Source organism: Rattus norvegicus, chromosome 2 (assembly GCF_021556685.1).
Source record: "Rattus norvegicus strain SHRSP/BbbUtx chromosome 2, alternate assembly SHRSP_T2T, whole genome shotgun sequence".
In the NCBI taxonomy this organism is placed as follows: domain Eukaryota; kingdom Metazoa; phylum Chordata; class Mammalia; order Rodentia; family Muridae; genus Rattus; species Rattus norvegicus.
The window spans coordinates 177,651,417-177,664,903 of NC_141535.1; the positions used below are offsets into that span (position 1 = coordinate 177,651,417).

At 44.5% G+C, this 13,487-nt stretch overlaps 1 pseudogene; it reads right to left on the reverse strand.

Annotated features, from left to right (window-relative positions):
* Nucleotides 1–512: 512 nt before the first annotated feature.
* On the reverse strand, nucleotides 513–8,872 carry Ostcl1 (oligosaccharyltransferase complex non-catalytic subunit like 1; annotated as a pseudogene).
* Between the last annotated feature and the right edge of the window lie 4,615 nt (nucleotides 8,873–13,487).

The following is a 13,487-nucleotide window of genomic DNA, read 5'->3' on the forward strand; positions in this document are numbered from 1 at the left end:
TTGAGACTTTAAACCTGATCCACAAGGCAGAGTGAGAGAGCTAACTGGGAATGCTATAGGCATTTGAAACCCCAAAGCCCACCCTCCAATAAGGCCACACCTTTTTAATCCTTCACTTTTATTAACTGGGGATCAAGCATTCAAATATCTGAGCTTTTAGGGGTTATTCTCATTCAAATCATAACAGATACATAATTAAAAATAAAAACAAATCTTAAAATATATTTTAAATAGAAATGAATACCTATTTATCTTTTGGGGGGTTGTAAAAAAATAATTGTTTTATTCAATACCAAAGTTTTAGGAGGAGTATATTTTCTTTAAGAAATAAAAAAACTAAGAAAAAAATGCCATTTAGCACAGCTGGTACACTGGGATAGGTCATCAGGAAAAACACTGTAGTGTACTTGTCTCTGACACCACGACTTCCAGCCTAGCTGTGCTGTGCATGCTAGGGTGTCGCTCACTCCATGCAATGGTTACGCCACTCTTTTCCACATTGCACAAGGGAGTGGCTCAGCCTTTACAACTTAATTAACAGAAGCAAAGCCGGGATCCACAGATTTCTTCTCAAAAGGTACTAGCCCATCAGGCAGTCCGGCAATTTCATTCTCATGAATACTCTAGCTATGAAGAAACTCAGTAGAACACAGACGAAGTCAAAGAGAAGAAGAAACCCACTGAGTTTTGGTATATTTGGTGTGTTGGATCGGTCCAGGATTATGAAGCCTAAACCTCCCATTGTAAACAGAAAGCTAGATGCAAGTCCTTCCATAATATACTGTCCATTTACTCTGCGAGCCAAGAAAGCTACTGGTCTCTGATGCCCATGCTCATCAGTCATTGAGTCAACACTTGGAGGTTCAATACTAACATCATAGATTATTCCTCCGGTAATGAAGAAGTAAGATACTACCACCAGGGCGTACATCGTCATAGCCAGGAGCATGTGCACCCAGGGCGGTTTCTTCAGCTTCAAGTTGGGACATTCGAGCACTAAAAATGGGACTCGGTACAGAAGACTCCATGTCCACGGCAGTAGGGCCAGCCTTTTCTTGTTTGTTTTCAAGACAGGGTTTTGCTTTGTGGCTGTCCTGGAACTTACTACATAGACTATGCTGGCATTGAATTTACAGAGATCTGCTTGCCTCTGCATCCACCAGTATGCCTGGTTGAGATGAGTTTTTATGAGAACATATTTTAGTATTGTGTGGCTTGACTAGAGAACCAGACCATGAGAGCTGCATTAAGGCTGAAAGGCAAAGCTTTATTCAGAGTAGGAACTGCTGGGCTGTCTCCTAGAGGAGGAAGGACAGTCTGGTCAAAAAAGAGGAGAATGGGTTTTATAAGGTGGTTTTAGTCTGGCGGGAGACTGTTGAGAGAACACCAAGGAAAAGGAACTGAGGCAGGCAAAAAGGACCGCAACAAACCAAATTTTATGAGGGGTTGGGGATGGGACGGGCCACTAGTATAGCAGGAGGTTATGGTCCTGAGACAAGGGCTCAGCAGGTCCTAAGAAGTGCAGAATGTTTAGTTTCCATTTCCTGGAAGGGACTGGTTCCCACATGGGTCATCCATTTTGGTGTCTTTTTTTTTTTTTTTTTTTTCTCTCGGAGCTGGGGACCGAACCCAGGGCCTTGCGCTTCCTAGGTAAGCGCTCTACCACTGAGCTAAATCCCCAGCCCCCCCCCCATTTTGGTGTCTTAGGTGACCCCATTTTGGGGCACCCCAACAAGTATAACATTATCAGATATTATAATGCATGCAAAAAAAACCATTATGGTCTTTAAAAAGATAAAAACAAACATGAGGTGTAGTGGTATACGCCTTCAATCACTTCAATTCACGGAAGAGGCAGAGGCAGAGGGGCAGAGGGACAGAGGGGCAGAGGGGCAGAGGGGCAGAGAGGCAGAGGCAGAGGGGGGCAGATCTCCCTGAGTTCAAGGCCAGTTGGTCTGCGTTCTGAGTTCCAAGATGGCCAGGTCTACATGTGAGACGCTGTCTTGAAAAAACAAACAAATGAAAATAAAAACACAATGATAGTCAACATGTATGCTGCACCTCTAAGCCTACAACCATATCAATTGGAAATTAATGCATACTGCATGTCTTAGTCACTGTTCTATTGCTGTGAAGAGACGTTGTGACCAATGCAACTCTTATGAAAGAAAACATTTAATGGTGGCTTGCTTACAGTTTCAGAGTCCATTACCATGACAAGAAAACACAGCAGCACACAGGCAGACGCTGGAGCAATAGCTGAGAACTACATCCTGGTCCACGGTAGAGAAACAAGAGACTGGGGCCTGATGTGAGCTTTTGAGAACTGAAAGCCCTTCCCCAGTGACACCCCACACCCTGGAGACCACCTCTTCTAATCATTAGAATATTTTGAAATAGTGCCATTTCCTGGTGACCGAGCACCCAAATAGCTGACCCCCTGGGGGCTGTTCTGATTCAAACACTGCCCATCTATATATGCACAAGTGCTATAAGTAACAATTTACGGAGTTCCTCGGGAGAGAAGGGTGAATGTATCCACATTTAAATGGTACTTTGGTTTAATTTTTGCCTGCGGGGGAATTGGTGGGCGGAGACAGGACAAGCTGATCTGATCTAGGACAAGCAATAGCCAACAGAGACCATCTACTGTCCAAAGCAGTAAACTGGGGGAGTGGCATCAATCCAAAGGTTTGCCACAGTTTCTCGGAGAGATACTTGGGGCTGAAAGGTGGCCCAGGGGTTAAGAGTGAACAATGGCTCATGCCGTTAGCCCTAGAACTCAGGAGGCAGAAGCAGGCAGACCTTTGTGAGTTAGAGGCCAGGTTCATACACATAGTTTGAGTACCAGGATAGCCAGAGCTATGTAGAGAGACCCTGTCTCTACACTAAAACATTAAAATATGGGGTTGGGGATTTAGCTCAGTGGTAGAGCACTTGCCTAGCAAGTGCAAAGCCCTGGGTTCGGTCCCCAGCTCCGAAAAAAAAGAAAAAAAACACATTAAAATATAATAAAATAGGGCTGGAGAGATGGCTCAGCGGTTAAAGAGTACCCGACTGCTCTTCCAGAGGTCCTGAGTTCAATTCCCAGCAACCACATGGTGGCTCACAACCATCTGTAAAGAGATCCGATACCCTATTCTGGTGTATCTGAAGACAGCTAGAGTGTACTTATATATAATAAATGAATAAATCTTTAAAAAATATATAATAAAATAAAAGACGTGAATACTGCTCTTGCAGAGTGTTGTAAAAATATAAAGAGTAAAAAAGATTTAATGTTGTCTTTTACCCCGCTAGGTCCAGCACCTCAGTGCCCCAAGATGTCTGCTAGGTATCTTGGCGGAAACACGTGCCAGCCGCACACTTTCCTACACTCAAACCCTCACATAAAAGAACACACAATACAATAATCTTAGATCCAATTGATAAGATATAATTGCCCACTTAAACATACAAAGCCCGGTACCATCCATCCCTTAGGAACATTAATAACAACCCATAAATACACAGAGCAGAATCTTAACATCACTTGCCATGGCTTCTCACCCTCTCCTCTGTCCTGTCTCTTCCTCCTCCTTCAAACTTCTCTCCCGCCCATCCTTCCTTCTCCTCCAATGACAGGCCTCCTTCTGTCCTGTACCTGCCCCTCACCTTTACTTTACAAATTCAATGGGGAGAAGGTTCTGGCGAAGTCACCTGATTCCTGAGTATGTGACTAGACAGCTGTCCTAGGGGCAGTGGAATTACCATCAAAATACAGATAACTTCAGGGCAAACCACAACCGATGGAGGGTCTTAGTTGAAATTCCCAGAAGCAAGTCAGGCAGCTCACAGCCACTTTTATCTCCTCCCTTTAACTCCACCCTTTAACTCCAGGGGATCTGACATCTTCGGCTTCTTCAGGCATTTGTACTCATGTACAGATATCCACACACAAATACACATAATTAAAAAGAAATCTTAAGCTAGGCACAATGGTACATGCCTTTACTCTCAACAATTGAGAAGCAGTTCTCTGAGATTGAGGCTAGCCTGGACTACATATTGAGTTCCAGTATATCCAAGAGTATGTGGAGGACCTTGTTTCAAAAAACAAAACCACGGGGGCTGGAGAGATGGCTCAGTGTTTAAGAGCACCGACTGCTCTTCCAGAGGTCATGAGTTCAATTCCCAGCAACCACATGGTGGCTCACAACCATCTGTAATGGGATCAGATGCCCTCTTCTGGTGTGTCTGAAGACAGCGGCAGTGTACTCATATATAATAAATAAATAAATCTTTAAAAAAAACACAAATAAATAAATAAATCTTTTAAAAGATATACTCAGTTGTAGAATCTTTTCCTTCCTTTCTCCTTCCTTCCTTTCACCTTCCTTTCTTCCTGAGGCTGTCTTGCAAAACTAGATCTATAGACCAAGCAGGCCTCAAGTTCAGAGATCCTCCTGCCTCTCCTCCTGCCTCCTGAGTGTTGGAATTAAAAGCACATCACACACACACACACACACACACACACACACACACACACACACACACTTTTTTTTTTCTTTTTTCTTTTTTTCGGAGCTGGGGACGGAACCCAGGGCCTTGCGCTTGCTAGGCAAGCGCTCTACCACTGAGCTAAATCTCCAACCCCATCACACACTTGTTTTTAATTTTATGAGTACATTGTAGCTGTCTTCAGACACACCAGAAGAGGGTATCAGAACTCATTACAGAAGGTTGTGAGCCACCATGTGGTTGCTGGGACTTGAACTCAGGACCTCTGGAAGAGCAGTCAGTGCTCTTAACCACTGAGCCATCTCTCCAGAGCGCCCCCCCCCCCTCTTTTTTTTAGTCCAGTCAGTGAAAACACACACCTTTAATCCTAGCACTCAGGAAGCAGAAGCAGGTGGATCTCTGAGTTTGAGGCCAGCCTGGTTTATAGAGCAAGTTCCAGGAGAGTCAAGACTACCCAGAGAAACCCTGTCTCAAAAAACAAAAGCAAACAACCAAAACCAAAACATGTTTTTGTGTGTTTGCCTTAATGTATATCTGTGCACCACACATGAGCAATGCCCTTGGAGTTCAAAAGACTCCCTGGATCTGGAGTTACAGCTGCTATGTGGGGGCTGGGAACTGAAACCTGGTCCTCTGCAAGAGCAGTGGATGCCATCTCTCCAGCCTTATAGAATCTGTGTTTTTAAAGGACAGTCAGTCTCTGCATTCGTGTCTCTCACTGGAAGCAGTGTGTGTGGAACGACATAGGTGAGACTTTTTTTCTCTAAGGATGGGCTGGAATGTAGCTTGACAAGTTACTTCCTGCCATCCCTTCCCTCAGGAATGAAACCTGAGCTAGTACAGGGTCAAAAGTAGGGAAAAGGAGGCGGATGTGAGGAAGGAAAAACCCTTCCCTCTGGGACCTAGATTGCCTTTTCTGCTGACTGTCAGTCAGAAAACTTCACTTTAGCTAATAAAGTCAAATCTGCCCACAGGGACAATGAGCTGTTTTCTGATTTTGTTTTTTAATCTCAAATGAGGATGTTAAATCAGCAAACCATGCTTGCTCAGGGTCAGAATGTTAGCAAGTTTGAACTCTGCTGGGGTGCCAGTCCTCTCACCCCTAAATCTAAACTGTACCCCATAAAGCCACGGTCTTAGTGTTCTATTGCGGTGAAGAGACACCAAGACCACAGCAACTCCTAGGGAAAAATGTATTTAATTGGGCTTGCTTACACTTCAGAGGGTTAGTTCATTATCATTAGGGCAGGGACCATGGCAGCATGCAGGCAGACATGGTGCTAGAGAAGGTGCTGAGAGCTCTACATCTGGGTCTGGAGGTAGCAATCTGACTTGAACATTTGAACCTCAAAGTCTGCCCCCAGTGACTTCCTCTATACCCACTCCAACAAGGCCACACCTCCTAATCCTTCTCAGATAGTGTCACTCTCTGATGAGTAAGCATTTAAATATATGAGCCTAGTCAAAACACCAAAACCACCTAACAATTGTTTTACAAAAGAAATCTCGGGGTCTGGGTTCGGTCCCCAGCTCAGGAAAAAACCAAAAAAAAAAAAAAAAAAAGAAATCTCTTGGGCTGGAGAGATGGCTCAGTGGGTAAGAGCACTGGCTGCTCTTCCAGAGGTCCTGAATTCAATTCCTAGTGAAAGAGCATACCCCAAAACGGGGAGCCGAGTCTCTCGCTCCGATCGCAGGGTGGGGTGCCCCCAGGAATCACGAGGAGCCATTCTTGATGTAACAGCAAGAGGTAGCTTTATTAACGAGATCCCAGGTCTTAGCGGGATCCCGGGTCGACACGTATCTCACACAGGAGACAGAGGAATCGACCCCGAGCCTCCAGACTCGGGGGTTTATATAGGGGAGGTTAGGGGCATTCACGAGGTTGCACATGATTGGTCAATTCAAATGGTGCACAGTTACTTTCGGCGCGAAATGACATCAGCAAGGAGTACGTGCTCTCTAGCAGCTTGGCAGGCAGGTAGGGTGGCTCATCTCACTCAGGGGGGTGAAGGAAGGGGAGGGTGTCCTTGGGGAAGGAAGGATGGTCAGTGTCCTTGGGGCTGATAGCTGGTTTGGCAAGTCCTATCTCTGGCTCTCCCTCAGGCACGTCCCGCCCTGCACATCTGGACTCTGACAATGAGCAACCTTTATGAAACTCTAGTTCTGCACATTCGGGCTCTGACAATGAGTAACCTTTATGAAACTCTAGTTCTACATTAGCAACCACATGGTGGCTCACAACCATCTGTAATGGGATCTGATGCCCTCTTCTGGTGTGTCTGAGAACAGCTACAATGAAATCTTATACATGAAATAAATAAATCTTTAAAAAAAAAAAAGAAAGAAAGAAATTTCTTCCCTGTAGTTTTATGTTGACTCCAGGGTCTCACATGTGCCAAGCATTCACTCTATCACAGAACCACATCCCCAGGCCCAGAATTCATTTGCGGTCTTTCCGTGTAGTATATATATGAATGCTCAGGTACATGTGTGCAATGCATACAGTGTTAGCAGAGGTTGACATCAAGTATCCAGTCAATCACTGTCACTTTTTGCGGCTTTGGCTAGATTGTGTGGCCAGTGAGCTCCTCTCTAACCCCATTACTGTCTTCATAGATGAGGGCTACTGCTCCAGGCTTTCAGTGGGTACCCAGTATCTGCTCAGCACTCTACTCACTGACACATCTCTCCAGAGCCCAAATTAATTATTTAAAGAAAAAAAAGTAGGGCTGAGACTGTGGTACAGTTAGTAGAATGCTTGCCTAGAAGGCAGGAAGCTCTGGGTTCTATCTTCTGGATCATACAAGCTGGTGAGATGGTACACACCTGTGATCTCAGCATTTGACAGGGATTGAGGCTGGGGCAACAGAAGTTAGTGGTCATCTTGGGCTACATGAAACCTTGTCTCTAACCCAAGTAAAATAAAATTAAATAAGTTAATTAAATTATAAATATATAAAACTTTTAACTTTAAATTTCAAGCTTTACCTAATCTTTAAACTATATTGTAAATTAGATTCTTTGAGTAATATGTGTATGTGTATAGATTCTTCGAATAATGTGTATGTGTAGATTCTTTGAGTAATATGTGTATGTGTATATCTACACACACACAAATATATATCCATTGTTTCATTTATTTATTTTTTAGCAAAGTAAGTAGACAAACTCTTTATTCTTGTTTCATTTATTTTTAATTTTTAAAAACGTTTTTAAAAGTAATTTCTTGGTTGGGGATTTAGCTCAGTGGTAGAGCGTTTGCCTAGCAAGCGCAATGCCCTGGGTTTGGTCCCCAGCTCTGAAAAAAAAAGAAAAAAAAAAGTAATTTCTTTAGTTTTATTTCACGTGCATTTGTGTTTTGCCTGCATGCTGTCTGTGTGAGAGTATTGGGTCCCCTGGAACGGTTGTTACAGGCAGTTGTCAGCTGTCTTATTGGTGCTGGGAACTAAACCCAGACCAAGTTGACCTACAGCTCTGAGATCTGCCTGCCTCTGCCTCCCAAATACTGAGTGCTGGGATTAAAAACCTGGGCCACCACCACCTGGGTACATAGTCATTTTAAAAACAGCCAATGGGGGGCTGGGGATTTAGCTCAGTGGTAGAGCGCTTACCTAGGAAGCGCAAGGCCCTGGGTTCGGTCCCCAGCTCCGGAAAAAAAAGAACCAAAAAAAAAAAAAACAAAAAAAAAAAAAAACCAGCCAATGGCAACCTCGTGCCTGTATGTCTTGGGCCTCCAGATTGCATATGGTCCTTTTCCTATATAATTCTAGTTAATAAGCTAACTTTGCTTCCCTTTGGCTTATCCTGAAATTCTTTCCTGTGGAGTAGTCAAGGATCCAGTTTTAATTGAATGGAGGTCCCTAAAGGGGAAAGAAATTCCTCTAGTGACAGAGCAGAGCTGTGTTCTCCAGCAAATGTAGTCTCACACCTTCTTGAACTTCCTCATCCTCATTGTGGGGATTTACCAGCATCCCAATCCTTCAACTTAGTTGCGTTCCAACCCTGAGAGATGAAATCTTCTTGAAAGGCATTTTTTAATGGTTATTTTAAAGATATTGTCTGCGACTTAATTTAAAAACGACTTCAAGGCTGCAGAATTGGTCTCTGCCATTAATTAGATTTCATAGATCTGTCCTCCAAGGTACAAATTATTTCGCAGAAATATTACTAAATGTACCACTATGAGAAATTACCCGAGCTCTTTGACATAGAGAAAACAGCGGCTGGGAGTGGGGGAGGATATTTGTCTGCTTATGTCAGCTCTGTTTTTTCCAGGTCCTGGCTTTGCTAGGGCTGTAGGTCCTCCTACCCACAGCTGGACCTCTGCTGCGCCTACTCGCAGCTGGGCGCCTTGCTTGGTCTTCCCTCCCATTGCAGGGGTGTCACGTGATCTGATGAGATAGTGTACGTGAAAGCCTGTGTCAACTGTAGGGCCCAGCTGAATGCCAATTGTTGCTTTTGTTATTACACAAACCACACTCCAGGGAAACCCTGCTGCCCTTCTCCACCCCTCCTCCTAACCCAGTGGGCTGGACAGCCCAGGAAACGCTGAGGCTAGACAGCCCCTCCTACATGGGCGGGAGCCCCCGCCTGGGGGAGGGGCGGACTTGCTTCCCCCACCCCACATCCCCCTTCCCTTCAGTAATGGTTTTCACAGTTCTTCCTGGCTTCAGGGGCTTAACTCCGGAAGGAAATCTCCTCAGTTCCAGTGAAAGTTCTGGGGTTGCAGAAATCATCTACTCCTTTGGCGTCTCCTCGGGTGGGCCCCCTCCCAGTTCCCTCCTCTCCTAGTGCCCGCTGGAGCCTGGCTGCCCCGGAAGGATCTGACCGGCAATTTCCTAGAATTGTCTTGCTGGAGCTCCTCAGTCATCCAGCTCTCCACCCCCTTCCCCACCTCATCCCAGTCTCTCTTCCCCAAAGCCATTCTCTCTGGATGGCTTATGCCCGAGTATCACCTCATAGGTCCCCATAGTTACATCATAGCCTCTCTTTAGGGGACTGTCTACAGTTCCTGGGAGGTGGAATTGGGCTTGGGAGTTAAAATGGTTACCAGGGCCCACAGAAAGTTGAGCGTGCTGTGGTTGCCAGGGCGACCATCTTTCCTTATGCTTCTCTTGAGCTTTTCATCCAAGCACCAACCTCATAACTGCTCACGCTCAGTAAATCACATCTGACCTTCAAAGCCACCTTTGGTGTAAGAGGGAGTAGTGACTGCCTGATAGTCATATCCCCCCCCTGGTGTCCCACCCTACCTCCAGGTTTATTTTGCCCAGACTCCAGGAAGAGGCCTGGGAAGGTCAGGGCAGAGGCCTGTCTGCATTTGATGGATAGTACTGAAGAAATGTCTGGCACTTTCCTTCTCTGTGGGGGAAGTGAAGCTAAACTTCTCCCCCACATTCTTGTCTTCTTGCCGGACTGCTTAGGAAGGTGTTAGGTGACTTGGGAAAGAAGGATTCAGACTTTGCTTGCTTGGTTGCTTGTTTATTTATTTATTTGTTCATTTATTTATCTATGACAGGTTATGTAGCCCCAGACTATCCTCCAACTTAATAACTGAAGAAGGTTTTCGTCTCTCCAGAATGGTGGACTGAATCACCACCACACCCAAACAACGCATATGCAGTGTTAGAATTTGCATGCTAGACAAACATTCTACCCAGTGCAAGTACTGAGGGGCAGTGGGCAAATTCAGATTTGCCTATACCAACATGGGGGAAAGAGTGTAAGCAAGAGGAATTGTCCTAATCCCCCCATCACAGCTGAGTTTTGAAGGGATCCCTCCCCAAGGGCCAGTCCGGTGGCTCAATAGGTAAAGCTGTTGGCAGAGAGGAGAAATGAATCCTGAAAGTTATCTTCTAACCTCCACGTATACACTGTGAATTATGTGAGCCCACCCCTTACAAATGCACACAAAATAAATAAAAATCAAAAGGCTCTGTGCTGGGCTGGAGAGATAACTCAGTGGTGGTTAAGAAACACTGTCTGCTCTTTTAGAGGATCAAGGTTCCATTTCTTTTTTTTTTTTTTGGTTCTTTTTTTTTCCGGAGCTGGGGACCGAACCCAGGGCCTTGCGCTTCCTAGGTAAGCGCTCTACCACTGAGCTAAATCCCCAGCCCCTCAAGGTTCCATTTCTGGCAGCTACATGATGGCTCACAACCATCTGTAACTCCAGTTCCAAGGGATCCACCCTCTTCAGACCAGGCATGCATTCAGTGTATATGCATGTAGGAAATATATATATATATATATATATACATATATATATACACATATATATATGTGTGTGTGTATAATATATATATGTGTGTGTGTATGTATGTGTATATATATATGTGTGTGTGTATATATATATATGTGTGTGTATATATATATACATATATATATATATGAATTTATTAGTCTAACACTCTGAAACAGAAGCTGGCAAATCCTATCTCAAAACCAAAGGGAATAAGGCTTGGTGGTAGAGCACTTGTCAAGGACAAGGCCCAGGGTCTGGTATTTTAGCACTGAGAAGTCAGAAAAGAAGGGAGCCTACTTCCTGACTCTGAGACCTCTGCGATTCAGACTGTACCAATTATGTTCTCCTATTCTATATCAGGTAATACAACAGTACTTACAATATGATCCTAGAGACCCAAGACTTTGAGGGATAAGTACGATGATGGGATTTCCTTAACACCAACTGTCTTAGTTAGGAGTTTAACTGCTGTGCACAGACACCATGACCAAAGCAACTCTTATAAAGGACAACATTGGGGTTGGGGATTTAGCTCAGTGGTAGAGCGCTTGCCTAGGAAGCACAAGGCCCTGGGTTCGGTCCCCAGCTCCGAAAAAAAAAAAAGAACCAAAAATAAATAAATAAATAAAGGACAACATTTAATTGGGGCTGGCTTACTGGTTCAGAGGTTCAGTCCATCATCATCAAGGCGGCAGCATCCAGGCAGGCATGGTGCAGGAGGAGCTGAGAGCTTTACATCTTTATCTGAAGTCGGCTAGCAGACTACTGGCTTCCAGGCAGCTAGGATGAGGGTTTAAAGCCCACACCCACAGTGACACACCTACTTCAACTTCTAATATTGCCCCTCCCTGGGCCGAGCATATACAAACCATCACATCAACACATTATTTCCCTTTTTGACTGCACTTTTGTATCAGAAGTGTGGAAACTGTGAGAATAAGCCTATGGATGCCTTTACTTGAATCCAGGCAATGGTCCAAACTAATCATGGTCATGCACTGAAAAGGCCCATTTCTCATTAGAATGTCCTTGTTGGAGTGGGAGATAGTTCATTCTGTAAAATGCTTGCCTTGAAAGCATAAGGGCCACCCTTGTTTTCCCAGCATGGGGATAGGGAAGGAGATGGAGCTCACTGGCCAGTGTAATTGTTAAGCTCCAGGCTGAGGAGAGACTATCTCATCTCAAATGAGGTGGATGGAGGTGATGCAGAGCTGGCTCGGCAGTTCAGAGCATTTGATGCTCTCGCAGAGGACCCAGACGCAGTTCCCAGCACCCACATGGTGGCTCACAACCATCTGTAACTGCAGTTTCAGTGGATCCACTGCCCTCTTCTGGCTCTAGGGGTACCAGGCACACATATGTGCATAGATATACAAACAGGCAAAACACCCGACGTACATAAAACGAAATGAATCTAAAAAAAAAAAATTGGGGCTGGGGATTTAGCTCAGTGGTAGAGCGCTTGCCTAGGAAGCGCAAGGCCCTGGGTTCGGTCCCCAGCTCCGAAAAAAAGAACCAAAAAAAAAAAAAAATTAAAGAGGTGGATGGTGCTCTTGAGGGTGACATTAGAGGTTGTCTTCTGACTTCTCACAAAACAAAACAAAACAAACCAAGAAGGTCCTTGCTAAAGCCATGCGTGGGACTTACATCTCTAACTGCTACACTTGGGAGACAGAAGGAGGAAGAACCCCAGCAGTTCAAGAGGCCAGGCCAGGCTACAGAGTGATGTCCTGTCTCAGAACACAAAAGAACAACAAAATGTCCTTGTAAAATAGTACAATAAATTTAACGTGCAAAGGGTTTATTGTGAAATTAAATATAGTAATGTAACTATTATTATAAAGAATAATATTTATAAATAATGACTGGTGGGAAAAACAAAACAAAACAAAAAAGACCGGTGGGGTTTTTTGTTTTTGGGTGTTTGTTTTTTTTTTTTTGACAGAGAATTTATACAGGGCTTTGTTATGCCCGTTAGGCAAGCCTTCTACCACTGAGATATCTCAATACTCTATTTGGATTTGTTTTTAAGACAGCCTCCTATAACATAAGCTGGCCTTGAAGTCCCTATTTGGGCAAGGCTAACCATGAACTTACCTTCCTGCCTCTGCCGCCAAGGCAGTACCCAGTTTCAAGCACCCTAGGGAAGCATTCTATCAAGCGAACTACATTCCCAACCCTTTTATTTGACTTTTTGAGAAAAAGTTTCAGGCTGGCTTGGAATGTAGCCCAGGGTAGCTTCATGCTCATAGAAATCCTCTTGACTCAGCCTCCAAAATATTGAGATTACAGGGTGGACTTGAACTAATTTTGTAACCCAGGCTGGCCTTGAACTTTTGGTGTTCCTGGGTCAGTTTCAGTAAGTGGCTGGGATTATAGCTTCCCTCCTTTTGCTTTCATTTTTAACAAGGCCAGTATCAGCAGACAATTCACATAAACAAAAGTCTGTTGGGACTCTTATAATTTTAGCACTCTATGGGAATTCTGTGGTCTCGTCGATTAAAAGTGTAAAATTAGCCAGGGTCGGGGGCCACACATGCCTTTAATCCCAGCAGTAGGTAGGTGGATCTCTGTGAGTTCCAGGCCAGCCTGGTCTACAGAGTGAGTTCCAAGACAGCCAGGTCTACACCTGGCTCAGAGAAGAAGGGGAAAAAAAAAAAAAAAAGAAAGCTTAAAATTAGTTACAACGGGCTGGAGAGATGGCTCAGCAGCTAAGAGCACTGACTGCTCTTCTGGAGGTCCTGAG